Here is a 19,373-nt window from a genome sequence, read left to right as displayed (position 1 = left end):
TCAAAAATATTTCATGCTGTTTTAAATTAATCACTTGAGAGGGTTTAAGAAATTCTAAAATACTTCCATCTAGCATACCACATTTAAAAAAGTGAAGAGCAGACTGGCATGACTTTCTTTCTCTTAGTGGTTTAGATATGGACAAAAATCCTCCATTCAGACATCACATCTATTCCCATAACCTTTTCTGGTAGGGTAATACATTAGTACACAATACTTCCATTCATAAATTTTTACTTTGAGTTATATTTTTACATGTAAGCCTCACAGAGTTGTGTCACCATATTCCCTGACATAAGCACATCGTCCTTTAACTTTTCATTAGCCATTTCATTAGCTGGTTTGGCACTAGTATCTGACAGTGTCCTCATCACCCTTAGCCATTTAACTCATATCAGTGCAAATGTTTTCAGACCTCTCCTGGTCCTGTGTCAAGAGACCTTGACCAATTCATCTCTCAGAATCATAGTTCTCTCTTTTACTTCACACCATTTTAATCAGAACTTGTTCTGAAGAGACCATAGTTTTCACATTTGTGTCATTATCACATTTTAAAAATTCATTTAGACTAGGAAAAATTGAATGAATCTGATCTGTCCTTTCATAGTCTAAGGAGTTCATGGACCAGCCAGACCACCTGATATTTACAGTGATCTATTAAAATTTTTATAGCTACTCCATCTATCTTCTATTTTATTTTATTTTAAATGAATTATATGAAACTTTCCACTGGTTTATCCTAAAGTTATTCGATGTTTTAGTCTTGTTTTCTCTTTTTGAAATAATTATAAATATTTTCCTGCAATTCAGGCCCATTTGGGTGATATGAACTAACAGCCTCCCTCTAATTACCCTGCCCTCCCAACAGGGGGGTCAGAAGGAGTCCAAGCAGTTCGAGTCTCTTTTATCAGAGTAGTAATAACACTTGGTTAAAGATATAAACCTAGGCGATACTTTGGTATCATTATAAAATGAATCAAATATGCTAGCATTCTTAACATTTTTGCAGCCTCAGAAGAAGAATTCCACTTAGGATCAAAGGGTGTGTGTCTTCCTGACTCCTTTTTTGAAGTCAAGTCTTTGCCTTTCAAAGAGAATCTCTGGACGCCTCAGATGTTTTTTTTCATTTTTTTAAAGTTTCAGTAAAATAGCCCAAGGAAGACAAAATACAAAATTCTTAATCAATTTTCTCTCTTTAAAATTGGCCTAAAATTAATTTAGTTATTTCTTCAACTTTAGATCTACTAGTTCCATTGATATGCTCTGTTCTCATCAGCTTATGCGACCTCAAACCAGGGGTGGGCAGGAACCAAATTTGCATCAAAGGATAATTTCGTGTATCCTTCCCACAGTGCCAACTGCAGCGATCACACAGGACTGGATATTGAAAGGACTCCTAGGGACTGCATAAAGGCAAAGCAGAGTATGCAAGAGTACCACCAAAATATGTGTGAGTTACTTTGGGCTCAAAGGAGCCTAGGCACAAGTTTGCAGCTAAAACTGGGCTATATAAACTGGAAAAAAAAAAAACCCATAACATCAATGTATATATTTTTAATAACAATGTAGACAAGCTAGTACAGGGTGCCTCTTGGGGACATTTGGAGGAACTCTAAATAGCAGGCTACAAATATTACTTTCTAGTACACTTAATCTTTCTCTTGGTCAATTTTAGTATCATGGTTCCAGACTTCCCTGGAGAAAAAATTAAACAGCCAAAGATAAGACCAAAACTAACTCTATATTTAAGCATAAGATCATATGTCACGTATCATTATTTGAATACCATGGGTGGAATCCAGAAAGATTGTAAAGACCTTCTTTCCAGCTTTTTCATTACAGTTTTGCTGCCAGAACACAGGTGTCATGAAAACCACAGCTAAATCTAAGCCAAAATGGGAAAGAAAAAGATTCACGTCAATATCATTGTCATTGGACACATAAATTCTGGCAAGTCTACCACTACCGGCCTACAATCATCTACAAATGTGGTGTCATCAACAAAAGAACCATCAAAAATTTTGAGAAGAAGGCTGCTGAGATGGGAAAGGCTCCTTCAAAGATGCCTGGGTCTTGGATAAACTGCAGGCTGAACATGAATGTGGTATCACCATTGATATCTCCCTGTGGAAATTCGAGACCAGCAAGTGTTACATGACCACCATTGATGCCCCAGGACAGAGAGACTTGATCAAAAACATGATAATAGGCACATCTGTCCTGATTGTTGGTGCTAATGTGGGTGAATTTTAAGCAGGTATCTCCAAGAATGGGCAGACTCATGAGCATGGCCTTCTGGCTTACACACTTGGTGTGAAATCATTAATTGTTGGTGTTAACAAAATGGATTCCACTGAGCTACCCTACAGCCACAAGAGATACAAGGAAATGGTTAAGAAAGTCAGGACCTATATTAAGAAAATTGGATACAACTGTAACACAGAAGCATTTGTGCCACTTTCTAGTTGGAATGGTGACAACATGCTAGAGCCAAGCTTACCTTGGTTCAAGGTATGGAAAGTCATCTGTAAAGATCGCAATGCCAGTGGAACCATGCTGCTTGAAGCTCTAGATTGCATACTGCCACCACCTTATTTAACTTATAAACCCTTTTGTCTACCCCTCCAGGATGTCTACAAAATTGGTGGTATTAGTACTTTCCCTGTGGGCTGAGTAGAGACTGGTGTTCGCAAACGTAGTGGGGTGGTGACCTTTGCTCCAGCCAATGTTACGTAAAGTCTGTTGAAGTGCACAGTGAAGTTTTGAGTGAAGCTCTTCCTGGGGATGAAGTGGGCTTCAATGTCAAGAATGTGTCTGTCAAAGATGTTCATTGTGACAATGTGGCTGGTGACAGCAAAAATGACCCACCTGTGGAAGCAACTGGCTTGATGGGTCAGGTGACTATCCTAAACCATCCAGATCAAATTAATGCTGGCTATGCACCTTTGCAGGATTGTCACACAGCTCACATTGCTTGTAAGTTTGCTGAGCTAAAGAAGATTGATCACTGTTCTAGGAAGAAACTGGAAGATGGCCCCAAAATCTTGAAATCTGGTGATGCAGCCGTCATTGAAATGTTCCTGGAAAGCCCGTGTGTGTTGAGAGCTTCTCTGATGATTCTTGTCTGGGTCATTTTGCTGTTCGTGACATGAGATGGACAGTTGCTGTAGATGTCATCAAAACAGCGGACAAGAAGGTTCCTGGAGCTGGCAATGCCACTGAGTCTGCCCAGAAAACTCAGAAGGCTAAACGAATGTTATGCCTAATACCTGCCACCCCCATCTTAATCAGTGGTGGACGAATGGTCTTAGAACCGTTTGTCTCAGTTGGCCATTTAAGTTTAATAGTAACTTCATAACAATGCACTGTAAAACTTTCAGAAGGAAAAGAGAATGTTTTGTGGATCATTTGTTTGTTTGTAAGCATGTGTAGCAGGGGGCAGTTTTAGTTATTAGTTTTTAAAATCAGTACTTTTTAATGAAAACAACCTGAGCAAAAATCTGTTGCACAATTTTGAGACTCATTGAAACAAAGTTTAATGAGAAACCAGTATCTTCTTTTGGTTAACACTGTAACTTCTCATAGTACTACCTTGGTGAAAGATTTGAGTAAGAGTTTCGCTAATCTATTTCTGGTGTTCCATATTCAGAATTCGATAATTATGAGTTAACATTTTTTTTCTGGGTGGGAATTTCAGGTTTGTTCACCTTTTCTAAGGGGAGGCATCATCTATGTTTTAAGTATATAGTGGAAAGTTATAGGAGGGGGTCTCTGGGTTGCACCAGTTCAGAGGTTAGGACAGACAAGCGAAGAGTAACTTTGTTTATATATAAACTACATTTAAGAAGGCCAAAGTCTGTAATGTCAATGGCAATGTGTTGCATATCAAATTTTGTGTAGTTACATCAATATTGAGTAAATTTATTGGTATAATCTCAAGGGAAAAAAATGTTTTCTTTCCAAATATTTGTGTGGTTTTAGTATAAATAATTCCTTGAAATCCTTAAAGTTTATTTTATTTAGATACAAGACACAGAAATTAATAAATATCATAAAATGATAAAATAGATTTTGGATTTAAAATATCACATCTAAAAATATAAAGTGTGAACAACTTATTGATAAAACATAGAAATTTAGAAAGTTTGCTTATAATATATAAAGGTATCACTGACATGATTAAGAAATATTCATATGTTTTTGTTTTATTAATTGCGCAATTGAGAAGGTGACAAACTGTCCATCCTGGAAGTCACCCAACTATCCTACAAAAGTTTAGCAAATCATATTGATGATATGTGCAAGACTGAAGAGTCCCTTCATTATTAAATATCCTATTTGAATTCCATCTTTGGAATTTTTAAACAGAGATTATAAATGTTTAAAGTTATGGACTGAAATGTCTGTTCTTAACAAAATATTTCCCTTCTGAAGGCATTTTTAAATAAGTAAATGTATCTTATTTCATATTTACAGTAATATTCTTATCAATGCAACAGTGTCAGGAATTCTTTAATAGAAAAGTTTTGTCGTTATAGTATCTTTTTCTTCCCAACTGCGAGAGTTTTGGAAAAACCATCAAAATATTGTCTTCAGGTAAGTCATGAAGTTTTATTCCCTATTATCAAAATTATCTAGACCAGTGCCAATTCACAAACTATTTCTTATTGCTCAGTAAAAAATATTTATATATTCACGATGAATTTCAAAGTCTAGGTCTTGGAACTGGAAACTTTATATTAAACCCTCTGATTCGTTTTCAGTTTACTAGATGCATGGAAAATAATGAAAAGAAAAAGAAAAAGAATAATCTTAGCAGCTTATCTTTGCACATGATCAATACAAATAAAATCATTTGGTCCTTGGATTACACACACACAAAATTCCCATATAATTGTTACTTTTTTCAGGTACCATTTAAATAATAAATTAAGCTACTTACAATTAGCATGTTATTTAAGACGGCATTTTAAGTCCTTCTTCTGTTCTCTTCCCTTCCTCTCCTTCCCTGTTTTGTTTGTTTATAGAATCTTAAAGAGGATTTCAATTTCATTTAACTGTTTCAGTGATTCTATAAAAAATTTTTGTTACTTTAGAAAAGAGTGGTTATGCCTTTTGAATTGCTATATATCCTATCGTATTTACCCCAGATTTAAATGAGTGTTTTAAATTAGTTTAGAATACATGTATCACTGTGTCCAGTCACCAAATACTATTTTTAACTAAATGACATTTCTTAAGTCACAGGAGATTTTGCGCAGAAATCACCAACCTCCTATTTATTTTCCAAGGACACATACAAACTCCCCTGAGTACTTATTATTGTTGAACAGGAGGTGCTGGAGAAATTGCTAATTTATGTTGCCTGAATTTTGTGAACTCTGGATATTTTCTCTCAGTAGAGGTCTGAAAAACTGAAGCATTATTTCTCATAACTCTGAGCTGCTTTTTTCCAGGCAGGCATTTTGATGAATAACATCGGCAGCTAAACATCTCCAGTATTCTCTCGGGTTCAAGTCTGGTTATAGGAGTGAGCAGAGATAAGGACATAAATGACGTGTTGGCAATGTGTACTATGAGCTGTGAACAGCGTGAGGGGAAAACAAACCAAATGTTTTTATTTATGGATCTATTGCATATAGGAGCGGTTACAGAGAGCAGTCAAATAATTTGATCTCAGAGACCAGCTCATCTCCAAGAGATATATAATAGAAGACTCCATTATTCCTTCACCTTTTGAAACATTGAAAATTTCCAGGAAGCTTGATTATTTTGGGGAGTGACAAGTTGCAAGCTGTGAATATAAGAATTTAGACCACAGTTAAAATAGCATCTGGAGAGCAATTTAGCCCCTTTTTAAGAATCTGAAGGCATTTTTCACATTACTATGTTACAACGGCATTGACCTCTCATCTGACTACAAAAGTTTGTATGGAAGGGATAAATCACTGATGAAGGTTTCATACATGAGTTTATAAATGTATTTTCCTGATTCCCACAGCCTGAGCAAGATTTGACCACCTAAACACTTTAAATTGTCAATGGTCAGCCTATCAAACTTCATTAACAGAAATTATTATGTCTAATGAGGAGACTGCATTTCAGGACATAGTGACTCTTCCCTCATATAATTGATTTTATACAGTTTTCAAATGGTACCTTTGAAAATATGTACTAAATGATTAGTAGAAGTTAAATGCTCTGATATCTCCTCGATGAGAGATAAGCTATGGGTAGAGAAATATAGAAGTTAAGTCTCTAAAGTTAGTTTTGAAGACAGACCCCAGAAAGTTCTCAGTTCAACAACAGGGAGTTTAGATATTATTTGTTTGGCTATAGGAAACCCTTAGGTATTCTTAAGTAGGAAAGTCACATTAAAGACTTTATCAAGGAAATTTGAAGAAACACAGGCATAAAAGATGCAATGATTGCAGAAATACTGGAGACAGAGAGGTTAATGAAGAGTCCACCTCAGTTTTCAAAGCTTTGCCAAAAGTTTTGTTTTCAGAACTCTATTCTCAGATTTGAGAAAAGGTTGAAACTGAGGGGAATAATATTAAAACAAATAAACCAACAAAATCTAAACATTAGAGGGAATTATAATCTATTCAGAACTGGAAGAAGATACGGTATACTACATCTCCAATTAGACAAGAGAATATCCAGAAAGATCTGGTGAAATGAGAACAAATCTATTTATGTGACGATAAGAGTCTTCTTTGGGAGACTGGGGTATGGAAAAAGTTCTGTTTGGGAATTAAGAGTAGTTCCAACATTTACCATAAAAATGACCTTACCCAGACTCTTGGTGGAGCCATAAAAACCACTGGTAGTGAACTCTGGTGCCCTCTTAGACACAGCCTCCAGCTTCTGCGCTGGTTCTGATCACAGTTCTTCTTCACAGCACATCTTCTCACCAAGTTGGCCTTGATAAGCTAGAGAGAGAGAGAGAGAGAGACTTGACTATTTGATGATGTTACATTGCTGGCTCTGAAGATGGAGAAAGAGTCCATGAGCCCAGCAATGTAGGCAGCCTCTAGAAACTGAAAAAGTCAAGCAAATGAATTTTCCCTCCCCTAGAGCCTCTGGAAGAAATGTCGCACATATTGATTTTAGAACTTCTGACCTCTAAAAGTATAAGATAATAAATGTGTGTTGTTTTAAGACACAAAGTTATGGGTAATTTGTTACAACAGCAATAACAAACTAACACAACCAAGAAGAGAATTCTGTGAGCTACTCTGTCTCCAGTCTCTCAAATTATTTTCTTGAATGTTCACTGGTAAGGTCTCTTTCTCTTATACCTGAAGCTGTGCAGCAGTAGTGCAGGGGGAGATCCATGAGTATGGCCCAAATTGGGGACAGTGTAAAAGGAAAAGAAGGTTTATTTATGAGGGATACGGTAGAGATTGAACTGACAGAATTTGGAAATACGCAAAAAGAAGTAGTAAGGAAAAGCGAAAAGAAAAAGATGAGTCTAGGTGATCGGCTTTAAACTCTTTTGCATTACAGAGCTAGCAACCTCAAACTGAGAAAAATCTATAATGAAATTTAGGCTACAATTGCTCAGTTCACAGATGCTTTGGCCAGAGGTCAAATTTGTAGAGGAAATTTATGCATCCTGAGGGATGGCTTAGATGACCTATAAGATTTCTTCCAATTCCACAACTCTGCAATAATTATAAAACCTAAGGATTAAGATACTAATGGAGCTAACGATGGATACAAGGAAAGCAGGAAGAGAAGATGCTAATTTTGCAATAAGTGAAGGGGGTAGATACATGGGAAACAAATTTTCTTTTAAACATGATTAATATGTGATGATGTTAGAGCACTTATATCGAGATACTGACCAGATCATTAAAAACGACACAAGTGGCATTTGGACAAGTGTTAGGGCTTTAGATGATATCTGTGGGTATTAATCAACAACAACTTGGGAGCAGTTGAGATCCCTGTGGGAAAAGTTACAAAAGGAGAAGTGTAGACGCAGGGATCAGAATTGCTGAGAATACACATTCCATCTGTATAGGTCTAAGGGAAGGAGGCTGAGGAGGGCTGGAGAATGAAAAGAGAAGTCAGTAGCATCACAGGAACCAAACGAAAAGGAGAATTCATGAAAGGTTCTGAAAATAGCTCCTGCGGAATAATTTTACCTTTAGCCTATTAGTGTTAGAGAGTCTATGAAGATGGAACTCTGGAAAGCTAAATAATCAAATCTAATTTTCATGAAGGTAATTTGACATTGTTAGAGGGTAGACTGAATTTGAAGAGAAATGGAAGTCAAGGAGTCAGAAAGTCAGGGAAAAATGGAAAAATATTTAACATCTAAAAAGCCTAGCAGAAAATCTAACTTAAAAACCAAACTTTTTATTTACTTTCAGTGATGAATGATGTATTTTTGAAAAAATATGTTTTTTTTTGTTTTTGGTAACAATGCATATGTAATCTGTTTATAGAATTCAGGAAAAGGGTTGCAATGAAAATCAATGTCACACACAGATGATAAAAGATGCTTTATGTGGAAAGAATGGAGAGATGTGGAAAACTTAATGAAACAAAATTTATAGAATTTCTAAGAAACAAAGGTTTTCTTTTTGTTTAATTGTTCCTGGTAAGAAAACTAGGAAGAACATTATTCTCCATCCTTGAAAACATGACAGTAAGAACAGCTTCTAAAAAGAGTTTTCCTTCAGGCTCTGTAACTTATGACCATGTCAGTTACTTTTAAGTGTTTGCCAACTTTGCATACAACTTTGTAGAATATCCTTTACAACAGAAATGTTGATACTTAAAATGATTTATTTGGAGCTCCATTTAGAGGGAGGCATAGATGAAAATTTATGAAAGTACCATATCAGGATATCCAAAAAGATGAATTGAAAGGTCTGAGAGTATTCAAATTATATTTATTGTTTTAAGAGGGAAGGAAAAAATGATAAAGAAATTGCTAGATATGGACCATTGGAAGTTAATAACAAAATGAAGCCAGTGATTTATCAAAATATTTGGAAAATGCACCCCCCTGGGCATGAGAGGAGTCTATTATGCTGATTGGCACTTTATAAATGTTAAAAAAAGAGACACTTATGTATATAAAGTAATTTATGTGGGGAACCCGAGGCTCAATTGTTTAAAGAAATTATCCCAGATGCTAAATCTAGTGAATGGTAGAATTAGGAAATTGGAGTTGAACCAGTGTCTCTGATAGGGCCAGAGTAGGAGTGGCAGGACAAGTGACAGTTCTAATAGCAGAGGTGGTGGTGGTGGCCGCTAGCAGAGAACATCTAGTAGGCATTCCTTGTAGTCCAGATGTTCTTCTGAGTGCTTTGCCTGTTTGAACTCATTTGTTTATGATGACAACCATACAAAATAGGTCTCCTTCTTATTTTATTTTACAAATGAGACTCCGGATATAAAGAAACTAGCCCAAGAACACACACCCAGGCTGCATCATACTGAAACCCCAAAGTTGGCTAGCAAAAGCAAAGTGAATCAGTCATCTTAGGCTAGGTTAGTCTTTGGTGGCAAACAATTCAACAAATGTCAATGGCTTAAAAAACAAAGGTTTATTTCCGCTTCACTCTGTGTCTATGGAAGGGCAGCTGTGTGTGTTTTTGCTGTTTGTTTGTTCTTTCCATCTTCTTTTTTTTTTATTTTATTCTTGGACAGTCCTTATCTGAACCCCTATCATTGTTAGTCTTGTGGAAAAGAAAAATATGTAATTTAAAGAAAAATATTGAAACTGTGTGTTAGCTTTTAAAACATTTCTTCAAAAGTATTTCATGTCACCTTTTCTCATATTTCGTCAGCCAAAGTAAGCCATACAGCCAAGCCTGGTGTTGATGGATGGGAAGTGTAATATTTCCATATAGAGGGGCTTTGGAATAAAAGATATACACTGGTGGGTAAGGAATAGTTTGAACCATATTATACTCTACCACATAGGGCTACCAAAGATGTATATTTCATCATATTAATTTTAGATTCTCATAGAAAGTGATCAGTGGATAGTTTGACTTAGTTTCACACCAAAGTGTTAATGTTATCATCCCAAAGGCTGATTCTTGGTTTGTCAATGTTAAACAGGTAATCATTCAAGTGAATAAACACTAGTAAATTCAGAGAGCTTCCAATTTGTAGGAATAGTATAAATATAATGTATCTATAGACTTGAGAGACAGAATTCTGAAATGAGCCAAAAACCATGCTGAGCACCAGAGAGGGATGAATTTAAACAATGTTCCAAATCGTCTAGGACAGAAGTCTAAGGTATGGTGCCAGGGGGTGTGCCACTGGGATCTTTCTTCAACAGAACTTATGCTGGAGCTTCCATGAATGCAGTTATCTGACACTGTCAGCACCTTAGGGATCTACCTCAGTTTTCAAGCCGAGATCACACTTCACCTGGGCAGCCTAAGTCAAGACTAGGTGTGGTGGAAAAACTATGGTTTGGCCATTTTTATTCAATACAGGACTCCTCCGATGGGTAACCTTTGTTCTGGACTTCATAACTGGATTGTCTTGTCTTTTGTCAGGTCTGCTTCACAGTCTGAGCTTCTCTCTGCGCAATCCTCTTCATTCCCCTTCCCTTTCACAGGTTTCTGATCTCCATTATGGTCTGGTACCTTTATCTGGCCAGTTCTGCTTCCTATTTCTTTTAGCTTTCACAAGTGTTACTTCTAACTTCTTTTCAACATTTGCTTCCTAGAGAAGCCTAGTGACACATCAGGTGTGAAAGCGTCTGGGGAAGTGTAGGTAAAGCAGTAAGATAAGAAAACATGGAAGTTGGAGATAGCTGAAGTAAACATTAGGATAGTTTAACTTATCAGTGTATGAAGACCACTTTATAATATGGGCACCTCGTCCTGACCTGAGTGATCTGAAAGTGACCTCATAGTGAGTTGACTGGGGAATGCTCTGAAAACTGACGGGTACATTAGATATAATTCAGGAATAGTTGGAGGAGAGGACGAGAAAGGCCTTATATATAACATAAAGAGTCTGGACTATGTGTTTTAGAAGACTAGAACCTGGAAAATCATTGGCAGGATAAATTGAAGAGTGAAGGGGGTGTTTATAGGAGACCAGGTAACAAAATCCAGATGGCCTGATTTAATCCAGAGTCAGGAAGAATGGAGAGAATAAGTAGTTTTTACGAGATATTTGAAAGCCAGAATTGACAAATCTCAGAGATTTAATGGAGTGGGGGAGGCAGTAGAGCAAAGGAAAGAGGACAGGATGATTTCCTGATGACATCCTTCACCCACTAAATGGAAATATTTTATTGAATTCTATAAAAAGAATCAATGTAAATATCCTTATGAAAAATATAAATGTTAATTGTTAGTTTGACAACCATTCTGTTGCTTTGGGAAGTTAAGTCATTTCTTCAAACCTGGCTGAGTGATATGTATTTGTGTAGCTTCTGCAATCAATGCTATTGACATGAATAATGGAGTAAATGTCATAAAAACTAAAGATGGTTCTGGATAAAGTTAATTGCTGTAAAGTAAACTGTAATGAATTCTAGCACTATGAGGAACATTGCATCTTTGCTGGAAGATGCTTACCTAAACTCTCAATGGGAGGCAAGCAGCCTCCAAAGTCTGGAGATTGGGCCGGCTCCAAGTTTTCTGGCTGAATAAGACAGCTACATAATAAAGGCTGAAGGCATTTGATGGAGGCAAATGTGAAAAAATTCTTGGGCAGAGCTGATTGCCTTGTGGGAGGGATAAGAAAGGAAAGATCACTCCTTGGAAGGATTTCAATAGAGATTTTTGGCAAAAGACAGGAAAGTCAACTGAGGTTTCATTAGATTGTGTAATTGGAGTATTTGTTATAAAATACCCTTTCATCTCTCCTAATAATTTTCAGTAATATCTAAAAGCACACACACACACTCAAAAGGGTGAAAGTGTTGGAAATTTTTCTCCTTAACGGTGACAGGGTTGAGATTTGCTTCCCTTTTGGCACAGGATAGAGAACACGAGGAGAAGAGAACCTCCAATACCTGAATTATGGAGGAGATTATAAACAGTGCTTGGCTAACATCTGTCTTTAAGTCAAAGCAACTTGTCTCAACATTAGGCAATGCATTGTCTTTCTTTACTATCGTTTAAAGGATAATTTCAAAAAAGAGGGAATAATCATGAATCTCACACAAATATGAAATGAACATGTCAATGATTTTATTTAATTCATGAATGAATAAGGAAACCAGTAAGATGCTACAACTAGTTCAAACAAAATGAAAAGATTCATACATTTGTATGCAGTGAGGGGATGCTGAAATGAATTTACAAATATGTGCAAAAACTGGTCTATCCACAAGGCCATAATCAGTTGCATTTCACTGGACACAAATGCTTAGCATTTCTGTGGACAAAACTCATTTGTATTGTTATCAGTTTTCTACAATTTACAGAGCTGTAAAACAGCTCTGAGACATGAAAAGCACAAATAACCTGGATGAGTGATACAGACAGAACTCCAATGAATCTTTTTGTGTGTGTGTGAGGAAGATCAGCCCTGAGCTAACATCCATGCCAATCCTTATCTTTTTGCTGAGGAAGACTGGCCCTGAGCTAACATCCATGCCCGTCTTCCTCTGCTTTATATGGGATGCTGCCACAACATGTCTTGAGAAGCGGTGTGTTGGTGCGCGCCCGGGATCCGAACCTGCGAACCCCGGGCCACCGCAGTGGAGCACGCACACTCAACCACTGCGCCTCTGGGCTGGCCCCAATACCATAAAAATAAGTAGATAACATTTTTTCCTTGTGTATTCCTTCTCTATCTACATCAGTAACAAACTAAGTTTACTGACTTTAAATGCTACATCTTGTCCCTCTTTGCCTCTTCTGTGAAAGCAATATAAAATTAATTTACAGCCAATAACAAGTTAATGAATAAATCACAATAAAAATCTAATAGAGAAAGCTGGGAGGAGTGGACATTTGGAAATGATTAATACCTTAAAGGAATAGGAAATAATAATGGATGGGAAATAATCTGGGCACTTACAGTATTATAGACTTAAAATGGATAATTTAGTTTAGGTTGTGAATGTGCTGGTACAATATTACATCATGAAATATGAAGAAACCATTCACTTCAGAGAATTTGAGCAGGAAAATCAAATAGTTGAATGAAAGTGAATGCAAGATAAAGGGAAGTGAAGATTACAGGGCTAGAGGGATAGGTTGAGAGATAAATACATAAATGAAAAATTTTAAAAAAGAATCCCAGTGGAGTTTATACTGAAGATGGATGATGAAAGAAAAGAGAGAGAGAGAGAAGGTGGTGAAACAGTGTCTGAGCTGCTCAATTCTCCAGCTATCCGTGGAGTTTCATACAGACCCCTGTACTTTCTACTTTTCACAAAACAGTCACCAATAATTTGATGGCAATAGGCTGGAAAATTCATTTCTATATGACTAAATTCAATAAGTGCCAAATTTAAAAATGAAGAAACTTGGAAAAAACTTCTTTTCTTCAACATAGCTACATATCTTCTAGCACTTTCTAAATTTCAAGTATAGATTATGAAATATCAGACTGGATGATTTATTTCTATGAATAATGACCATTTATATCAATTTCAGAAATTAAAAAAATAATTTTAAGTAAGTTTTCTTCAATGGTTAAGAGTTATAACGTTGTTAAATTAACATTTGTTGAGTAGTTCCCAGGGGTGTCCTATGGTGAGCCACCTTTGACCAAGGACTGCAAGGGAAAGTGAAATAGTGAAGTTTGTTACTCACAGAATTGGGAGGAGGTACACGGCACGCCTCAAGGGGCCACACAGGGAGGTCAAAACAGGTGCAGGCAGAGAGTGCTGCAGGACCTGGGCATCTGCCTTGGGGTCTACAGGTGGAGTGCTTTGGGGTTCCTAGGCCAAGGGCAGATTGATCAATTCCAACAAAAACAGAGGGTTTTGGTAAGCTTAGCATGGAGGGAAGTCTTATCTAAGGGATGTACACGGGGAAGGTCCTAGAGGCAGGGGAGGTGAGGCTTATCACAGGGTGACTGGGGAGACATATCAGGAACTTACATTTACTTGTGACTCTGCAGGGCTGTCATCCACGCCATGTGCTCCGGGGGAGGGCTAGTGTCCTGGTGGCCTAGGCTAGGCACCTGCTGACCTCCTGGCCACACAAAATGAATGCTGAGGCAGCAATACTATGCAGTAGTTTAGCAAAACTCGCAACAACAGGAAATAGTCAGACGGAGAATAATTTTCCCAAAACACTTTTACACCTATAAATTCCAATTGAATTTTAAATAATATAATAATATTTATTATTTAAAATTGTTTTGGCTGCCAAGAATAATGTATTAATTTGTTAAGGCTACTGTAACAAAGTGCCACAAACTACATGGCTTAAAAGACAAAAATTCATTCTCTCACAATTCTGGAGGCTTGAAGAAGTCCAAAGTCCCTGTGTTGCAGGGCTGGTTCCTTCTGAGGGCTGTGAGGAAGGATCTGCTCCAGGCCTCTGCCCTTGGCTTGTAGATGACAATCTTCTACTTTTGTCTCTTCACAGTGTCTTCTCTCTATGTGCATCTACCTCTGTGTCCAAATTTCCTGTTCTTATAAGAACACCAGTCATATTGAATTAGGAGTCATTCAAACATGATTACCTCTGTAAAGAGGTAAATAAGGTCACATTCTGAGATACTGGGGGTTAGGACTCCAACATATCTTTTTTGGGAGGACGCAATAACAAATAATGTCTGCATGCAGCTAAGTGCCTGGTATTGTTTATATTTAAATCAACGAGTTAATATAGTGTGGTGCTGGTACAAATTTTTACATAAGAATTTTCTAATAGGTAAAATTAGATACCTGTTAAAATGGAAAATGGCATATTTATATCAATTTTTAAATTAACTTTATAGTTTTTCATCAGTTAATCAAATGGCTCTAAATCTAACCCAAATATTACTTTGGATAAAAGCTATAATGCTATCGCTAAATACATGTATTATTTTACTTTCTGATATATTGTAGTCAAATTAATAAAGGTTCCCAGCATGAAAAATAAGAACATTGTACATTTAAATATAAAACTCTAGCAAATCAGGATTTGTCTGATATTATAGAGAGGATTATACAGTTTAGGTTTCACTGTCCACTAGATAAGGGTTGTGGTATATTTACCTTGAAAAAAATTGGCATTTGGAACTAACTCTGGTGAAAATTTTTTTTTTCTGGGAAAAAGTCAAGAGTGCTTTAAATTATATTTTATTTTGGCATATTTTTCTGCCATATATGTAAAGATTATTTATATTAATTACTTACTGGGCACAAAGTATACTTTGTTAAAGAAAAAAATCACACCAGATCCAATAAGCAAATAGAAATAGATTTCATTCCAACATTATTGCTGGCAATTGGAGAGAGAGGAGAGACCAGGTCCTGACACTCAGCTCTGCGGAAACAAAGGGCAGGAGAGTTTTCAAGAGCAGGAGTGGGGGCAGGGATGGCTATTAGGGTATCTTTGCTAATTGGCTTTACCCCAAGGAAAAGTAAACTTTCTCCTATTTTCGGGTAATTTTTACAAGTTTGGGTGACATTAAGCTTCTATCCTCCTACAGACTGGGAGATGGGGGCCCTCTCTTCCTTGATGGTTATGTTTCAAAGAGATGGCTCTCTGGTCCTTGAGAAAGATAGTCCTGGGTTATAAACTAGCCAAGAGGCTTTGTAGGAAATTCATACCTTAAAGGAGCAGAAAAAGAATTGACATATTTTCTAAAGTAAATGCTCTAAGAAAAGGTGATCAGGGGCCTAGAGCAAGAAGAAGTCTGTCTAAAGTTAGTCAAGCTGAGGGGAATATTAAAGCCATCTTGCTCAACTCTAAATCAATATTTCCTGAATGAATGAATGAACAAATGGATGAACATTGTGGAAAGCAGGCTATTAAGAACAATGAGAGACATAAAGAGAAAAATCAAACACATAGAGGCATGGTGTTTAGTGAAACTGAATTTTAAATATTGCTTATATTTTTTATTGCAACAATACCGGTTGGATTCTTTAAGTTTTGTGAGAAAAATATCATCTTGATCACAATACACCCATTTTTTGTAGCATGTGGATCTACTTTTAATCAACTATACAATAAAGGTACAGTTACTTATTTCTATTTCAATCACCAGAAAAGGCAACTTAGACAATTGTTTTTGAAGGATTCGATTCCTCATTGTAGGCGTATTTATTGACCACTGAAAATGAGCCAGCCACTGCTGTAGACTAACCAGAAGGATAAAGTCCTGGCCCGCAGAGAGCTTACATCCTAAATACAGGACAAATAAATATAAACAAACACGCAAGTAAATATGCAGCCTGTCTTGGAGGATTATGAGGAAAAGCAAATAAAATAGGGTAAGCGAGATAGAGAGTGCCTGGAGTGTGTGATGCTGTGGTCATCAATTTAAACTCGATCACCACAAAGATTATATTTGAGTAAAGATCTAAAAAAAGTGCATCCATGCAAATATTTAGGGAAAGAAAATTTAGGGAAGGGTAAAGGAAGTTCAAAGGCACTGAGGCAGGAGCGTGCTGATATGTTCGAAGAACAGTGAGGCAGCTAGTGAGGCTGAAACAGAGCAATCTAGGGTCGAGGGATTTAAGTCATCAGATAAGTAATAGAAGAGTGTGTGTGTGGGGAAGAGTGTTGTGGAGATGATCAGATCATAAAGGGCTTCATGGGCTTTTGTAATGACTTTGGGACTTCCAAATGGAAGCCATTAAAGGTGTTGAATACAGTAGTAACCCAATCTGACTTTCTATTTAAAATAATTGCTCTGAATACTGTGCTGAGAATAAATTCCAGAGAAGTAAGAGTGGAGATTAGGAGACCAGTTGGAAGGCTATTGAAGTGATAGGCGGTTGAGTCAGAAAGATTGTAGAGAAGTCAAGATTCTAGATATATTTTGATCTTAGAACTAATAAGATTTGCTGATAGGCTGATGTACTTTGTGCAAAAAAGAGAAAGGCAATATACGTGCAGAGGATTTTGGCCACTAGGATAATGGAGTTCCCATTAATTGTGTGAGAAGATTGTCAGAAGAGTAGGTTTGGAAAGGAAGATCAAGATTTTAGTTTTAATTATTAATTATTTTATGTTTGAGCTAATGTTTTAAGATAGAATGAGGGGAAATAAATGGAAACAAAAAGGATAGATGTTCTAAAGGAATTTTTCTAGCAAAGGTCAAGGAGAAAGTATGTGATAGCTAGAGGGAGAGGTGCAGTATTGAGAGGCTTTTCAAACTGATTCAGTAGAGAAAGACTGGTGATGCAGCGGGAGAGGGGCTAATGGTTGGAGTAGGGTCTAAAAAGAGAGAAAGAGAAAGGGAAATTGTTTATTTGCAAATAATTTGAAACTTAAAGAAAAATTGCAAGAATAAGAATAGAATATTACCCAGATTCATCTATTGTTGTCATTTAGCCCCATTCGTTTATAATTATCTATTTTTCTCTCTTTTTCTTGAAAAGTATAGGTATTGGCATAAAAGTAGATACAGGTATAAGTATAGTTATAAATTATAGATATAGGTATAAATATAGATAATTTTTCTGAACTATTTGAGAATAAATTGCGTTTATTTATTTGTTTGTTTATATTAGTCAATATGTTTGGTTTAAGTAATTGACCCTATAGGAGCCAAAATTTTCAAAATACTCCTTCAAAAATTCCCTAAAAAAACACATTAAATTAAGTATATGGATAACACAGAAAACCCACAAGATGGCAGGAGTGCCACATATATGTACGTTTCTTGATTACCATCCTTATTTTCACCTCCTGCATTTTGCCATCTGATGTAACTTTATATTTAATGTTTTGTTTTTTTGAAATGTATATGACTCAAGACACTTAAAGGGAAATGATAATATAAATTGTAAAAAGACTTAAGAAAAAGAAAATAGCAAAGAATCACAGCCAGAAAATCATAATAGTAAACTATTCAAAATTAATCCCATTAAATATATTTTGTGTTTAGATTGAGTAAAAATGTGTTTACTTTGTAAGACTATATATCAGGAGGTCAGGAAACTGTAAAAATACTTTTTATTTTTGGTGAGGAAAATTGACCTTGAGCTCACATCTGTTGCCAATCTTCCTCTTTTTGCTTGAGGAATGGTGGCCCCAAGCAAACATCTGTGCCAATCTTCCTCTATTTTGTATATGGGACGCCACCACGGCATGGCTTGATGAGTGGTGTAGGTCCACGCCCAGGATCTGAACCAGTGAACCTGAGCCACCAAAACAGAGCATGTTAACCACTACACCACCAGGCAGGCCCAAGAATAATACTTTTTAGTGTATAAGAAGCAAGGTTTCTAAGAGTTACAGTTATAAGTCATAGGTTTCGAAGATATAATGTTAACATATTATATGTGCATATATACATAATATATGATGTAGAGTATATAATATATTATAATATATAGTATATGTGTATAGTATATAATATATGCATATATGTACGTATATAATATATTAATATTATGTCTACAAAACCCATACCTTATGATTATAACTTTAAGAAACCTTGCTTATTTATATAAAATCCCTAAGGAACACTTGTATGTTTGCTTTCAAAAAGATGCAAACTATAATGGTAATTTTATTTGCAGAAATTCTACTAGTAGTGGGCTGCAGTTTAATGACACAAGAGCTGTTAGCTATTAAATTTAACAGACTTTCTTTGAATCCAAGTTCCACCTCTTACTCTATGAGCCACTTTCTAGTTCTGACTTTCAGCTAGGAATGGGATTTTAGATGGGAATAATTATACCATTCCGGTAGGGTTGTTATAAATGACGTCACAAGTAAAACACCTCATGTTTAATAGTGGGAACAAATCCCTCCCGACATTCACAGGTTTTTAATTCTGTTGCCAGTTGTGCTTCCCTGCAGGACAGAGAGCTTCGTTCACTGTTTCAAAATATATCTCCCCTTCTGTTATAAAAATAATGATCTTTGTAAAGGCTCATTTTCTGGCCTTATGTGTTTAATTATGCATTTATTATATTAGGCATATGATGATTTATGCCCAATGGTGTTATCCAATATATCGTAGGAAAAAAGAGAATAAAGAATGTGTTTTACCAGCAACCAAGACGTCCTCTCTGTCTTGTATATAATTCAGTAAAGAGCAGAGTCCCAGCACAGGTGCCCCCACCACCTTACTCTGCAGACAGTGAAGAGACTGACACTGAAACTGTGCTTCCTAGCTTGGGTCCAAGTGTGAAATTTGATGAGCTTATGTACAGATTGCTTACTAGTGTACCAGGAAGCAATGAAGTTGCCTATATGAAAAGGGGCTCAATGGATGTGTGCTCTGGAAGGCTGGAGGCA

General features: G+C 36.4%; 1 pseudogene; it reads left to right on the top strand.

Moving 5' to 3' along the window:
• The first annotated feature begins 2,343 nt into the window (after nt 1-2,343).
• Nucleotides 2,344-3,358, top strand: LOC131423055 (putative elongation factor 1-alpha-like 3; annotated as a pseudogene).
• The last annotated feature ends 16,015 nt before the right edge of the window (nt 3,359-19,373 follow it).

This window comes from Diceros bicornis, chromosome 27, assembly GCF_020826845.1.
Source record: "Diceros bicornis minor isolate mBicDic1 chromosome 27, mDicBic1.mat.cur, whole genome shotgun sequence".
In the NCBI taxonomy this organism is placed as follows: domain Eukaryota; kingdom Metazoa; phylum Chordata; class Mammalia; order Perissodactyla; family Rhinocerotidae; genus Diceros; species Diceros bicornis.
The sequence above is the reverse complement of the archived record's forward strand: the minus strand, read 5'-3'. Positions and strand labels throughout refer to the sequence as shown.